The sequence below is a fragment of the Oratosquilla oratoria genome, chromosome 10 (assembly GCF_046742065.1).
Source record: "Oratosquilla oratoria isolate Oo_2021 chromosome 10, ASM4674206v1, whole genome shotgun sequence".
In the NCBI taxonomy this organism is placed as follows: Eukaryota; Metazoa; Arthropoda; class Malacostraca; order Stomatopoda; family Squillidae; genus Oratosquilla; species Oratosquilla oratoria.
Window position 1 is genome coordinate 32,763,291 of NC_134786.1, and position 5,000 is coordinate 32,768,290.

A 5,000-nucleotide genomic window follows, 5' to 3' on the forward strand; every position below is an offset into this window, starting at 1 on the left:
CCGCGGCACCCTTATTAGAAAATCTAAATTCTAGTTTGTCAGTATTGTGTTGATTCAACATCATTGTCCCTGAATGATATGAAATTACTCATCTTTACACTGATGCTGCTTTAATGAACAAAAATGGATGACAGAGAGAGTCGGTAATACAAAAATTATTTTTATCCTGAATTTTGGCGGCACCCTCAGTTGATCTCACGGCACTCTTTGGTGCCGCGGCACACCGGTTGGGAACCACTGTGTTAATTACTGCCATTATAGTAGGTAAGCAAGAGCACATTATTGCATTCTTACTAGTGTTTTTAACATTTGCAGACTATCTCCATTTCCATATTTTGTCTTGGAAAAAAATCACAGTTCTAGGTAATCAAAGAAAATGAGGAAAATAAAAAGCCTACGCAAAGAGGCGCGTATCTGCGGCCGAAGCCGTCACCTTTTTCCTAATATGTACTTGGACTGCTGGGGTAAGTTACACTATTGGTAATCGGATAGGACTCGAACCTTCAACTGTTCTTGGCAGCCGATATTTTCGCCATTGTTAGCCTAGCAATGCCAGACTGGATTGTATCAGACAAAGGAGATGCACGTTTGGGGTTATTGTGGACCTGTGAAACATTATACAACAGATCACAGAATAGGTGACCTTGCTGGAGGTTGTTCCCCAGCCAGTTCGAGAAAGGGCAGGCTATGATTAGGGAATATTTTCTAGCCTTTTCCCCATATTGGGTGTGTTATTCCCCAACGCTGGGTGGAGCTTGGCTGATGACACTGGGTTGTGTGCTTGTTGGGTGTGTCTGTGTAACGGCCACTATCTTCCTCCTCACACTTTCCCTGTGCCAGTTGAATATCCATGTTATGGCCTATGCTCGATGGGTTGGCTTCACTGCAATGTTTCTCTTCTGTCTTGCTGCTGTGGTGTTTCCAATGGGTTTCCATGCAGAAGAGATAGGTGGAGAACCATACCAGCTCCCCAACAGTTTCCAGGTTGGCTACTCCTACATCTTTTTCGTCCTGGCTCTATGGATTACAGTTGTATCTGAACTTTTTGCTGGGAAAGTCTGTCTTCCCCATTTTTAAATTGCAGTACTAAATATTGGAGGGCAGTTTTCTACATGAAAAGGGTCATCCAATCATTTGGTACTGAGCAGGTTTGATTTACTGGCCTGGCATAGGACCAAAGGGAAGTCATTATAGTGGCAAAGCATGCCAACTAGAGACCTTGTGGTCCATGCATTTATTTATGTATTTTATTTGTTATTTACATTATTATAGTTTTTGTTTGTTGTTTTATTATCATTATGATTTTTTTCGCTTCCGACCTAGATATGGACCAAAAGGTCTCTTGTCGGCGTGCTCCGCCTTTGTAATCCGCCTTTGTAAACGAATACGAGGCCTCCGATTACGTCACCAGCGCACAGGCATCAGGAAGTACGTAACCCTGGATATAAAGACCATGAGCAATGTTCCTTACTCTTGTTCAGTGATTTGTCCCCAGATTGAAAGCCGAGAACACCGAGCAATGACTCATCGAGATGATTTATCAATTAATTAGAAATTTAACAGGAAATGGTTCCCTGACTCTCGTGACATTCAATTGGCAATAGAGTATAATGCATTGCGAGATGGTGGAGGGGTTGGGGTGGGGTGGGATGGGATGGGAAAGGAGGTTGGGTGAGTAGCGAATAGTTTTGACATTTATGGGCCGATGGGAAAGACATCGTTGAATTAGTCCCACTTCCCTAGCCGATAAATTTCATTTCGATTGGAATATATAACGTAACCTTTGAGACATCTCTATTCGCGCTACAAATCAGGCTTGCAGAATTGACAATGAGGCACTATGTGATTGTATGTTAATACGCCTTCGGAAACTAGGAGTCTTAGTTGACGGTATATCTCTTATAAGGAATGTTCGGTTCTTCTAGCTCCACAATATTGTCTAGTGGTATTCATTTACTTGTTAACACTGACAACATACATACACTACATGCACACATACACGTATATGCATATATACGTGCATGTTTGCACATTTACATTTACACGTATGTAGACTTCACATACACACACACACACACACACACACACACACACACACACACACACACACACACACACACACACACACACACACACACACACACACACACACACACACACACACATACACACACACACACAAACACACACACACGCAAAAAACATACACACACACTCGCGCACTCACACATACACAAACACACACACACACACTCACACACACACAAACACACACATACACACACACACACACACACACACACACACACACACACACACACACACACACACACACATACACACGCACACACACACACAAACACACACACACACACACACACACACACACACACACACACACACACACACACACACACACACACACACACACACACACACACACACACACACACACACACACACACACACACACACACACACACACACACACACAAATCTAAAAGCAAACAAGACACTGCGAGATACAAAGGCGGGACATCACGAGCGTAGCTCCGCTTCATGTAAGACACAACTAGGTAAACACACACACACACACACACACACACACACACACACACACACACACACGCACGCACACACACACACACACACACACACACACACACACACACACACACACACACACACACACACACACACACACACACACAAAGGATTACAAAGGATTACAAAGGCGGAGCATGCCGACAGGAGACCTTTTGATCCATATCTAGGTCGGATGCGAAAAAAAAATCATATTAATAATAAAATAATATATAAAAACTATAATAATGTAAATAACATATAAAATACATAAATAAATGCATAGCTATAGTTAAATAATAAACAAACAGGTAAATAGTAAATAATAATAAATTGACATATAACTAATAATAAATGAAAATCAGACAGACAAAAGATAACAAAACAAAAATAAATAATATAAGATAAATTATAATCATTACAGCATCTTACTTAGGTATTTATCTAAATGATTCTTAAAGCTTCGAACTGAACTACATTCCACTATATGTGCAGGAAGTTTATTCCATTCATTAACTACACGGTTGGCAAAGTTGTGTCTACCCACTTCCAAATTGAATCTATTTCCGGACAGTTTGAGACCATTGTTTCTTGTCTGATTCTCATTCAATGTAAAAATTTGGTCACTTTTGATGTTGTCAATTCCCTTTAAAATCTTAAAGACCTGTATCAAGTCACCTCTGAGTCTACGATTTTTTAGGGAAAACAGATTCATGTGTTTTAATCGATTTTCGTATGATTTAGTTTTGATATTTGGAATCAGTTTTGTGGCTCGCCGTTGTACTTTTTCCAGTCTGGCAATGTCTTTAATGAGATTCGGTGACCATACGGAAACAGCATATTCCAAATGTGGACGAATTAAAGATTAATATGGCTTGTTAATGAGTGATGAACTTTTGAAATCAAAAGATCGCGCAATCAGTCCTAGAATCTTATTTGCTTTCTCAGGGGCTGAAATACACTGCTTGAATGATTTGAGGTCGTTACTGATAATTACGCCGAGATCTTTTTCACTATCCATTTTTGTTAACGAATTTCCAAATAACTTGTAATCGTACTTACTGTTATTTTTACCTATGTGCATTACCTTGCATTTACTTGTGTTAAATTTCATTAGCCACTTTTCAGACCATTGTTGTAATTTATCTAAATCTTCTTGAATATCTAATTGGTTTGAGTGATCATTTGCCACTCCGCACAGTTTTGTATCATCTGCAAATTTGGAAACAGTAGATTTTAGTCCATGGTCTATATCATTTATATATATTATGAATAGAAGTGGCCCAGGAACGGAACCCTGAGGAACTCCATTTGTAACATTTTTCCATCCAGAAGTTTTTCCATTTAAAACAGCTCTCTGTTTTCGACCATTCAACCAATTACTAGTCCAACTTAATAGGCTACCACTTATTCCGTGTAAAGCTAATTTAGTAAGTAGTCTTTCGTGGGACACGGTATCAAAAGCTTTTGCAAAGTCTAGATATATTAAATCTATATTGTTTCTTTTGTCATAATTCGAGATAACTGTGTTGTAGAAATCGAGTAAGTTAGTCACGCAAGAACGTTAACGTCTGAAACCATGCTGGCTATCATTTATCAAACGGTTACTTACTAAATGATGTTCGATAGCATCTCTGATGATAGTTTCCATTATTTTTCCTACGATTGAAGTCAAACTTATAGGCCTATAGTTATTTGGTTTCTTTTTGTCACCTTTTTTTAATATGGGAGTAACGTTAGCTAGCTTCCATTCTCTTGGGACATCTCCGGATATGATGGATTTCTTGAAAATAATTTCTAATGGAACAACAATCTCATTTTCATTTCCTTTAAGATTCTTGGATGCCAACCGTCAGGCCCTGGTGTTTTATTAACTTTGAGTTTGTCTATACACCTTTTAATTTTTCTTTTGTTATATTTACCGTAGTAAGTTTACCCAAGACTTTTCACAGGTTTCAGTTTGGAATTCACTTTGAGGTGTTTCATTTACGAATACCGAGCTAAAATAATTGTTTAAGATATTACACATTCCTTCATTTGAATATTCAAGTTGACCGTCAGCAGATAATAGTGGACCAATGTGATTCCTAACAACCTTTTTATCTCTAATGTAACTATAGAATTCTTTGGGATTCTCTTTGGATTTATCAGCGATGTTCATTTCGTATTGTCGTTTTCTTTTTTTATTGTCTTTTTTAAATCTCTCTGTATTGATACATAACTTTCATAATCATTTGATGCACCCGAGCACTTATATTTCTTATAAGCCTGTCTCTTTTTAGCAATACTTTTTTCAGTTTCTTTGTCGAGCCACTTTGGGCGAGCCTGATTTGGGGGACGTCTGTCCTTAAAAGGAATGTAAGTATGAATCATCTTAGTAAGCGTATTTTGGAATATTTCCCACGTCTGATCTACAG

At 38.6% G+C, this 5,000-nt stretch overlaps 1 protein-coding gene and 1 pseudogene across 1 annotated transcript in view; one reads left to right on the forward strand and one right to left on the reverse strand.

Annotated features, from left to right (window-relative positions):
• LOC143029037 (modulator of smoothened protein pseudogene) overlaps positions 1–1,135 on the forward strand; it is a 3,434-nt pseudogene extending 2,299 nt beyond the window's left edge.
• The window catches only part of LOC143029177 (acetylcholine receptor subunit alpha-like 1), a 1,140,568-nt gene that overhangs the window by 1,070,113 nt on the left and 65,455 nt on the right, over positions 1–5,000 (reverse strand). The gene's annotated exons all lie outside the window — the stretch shown is intronic.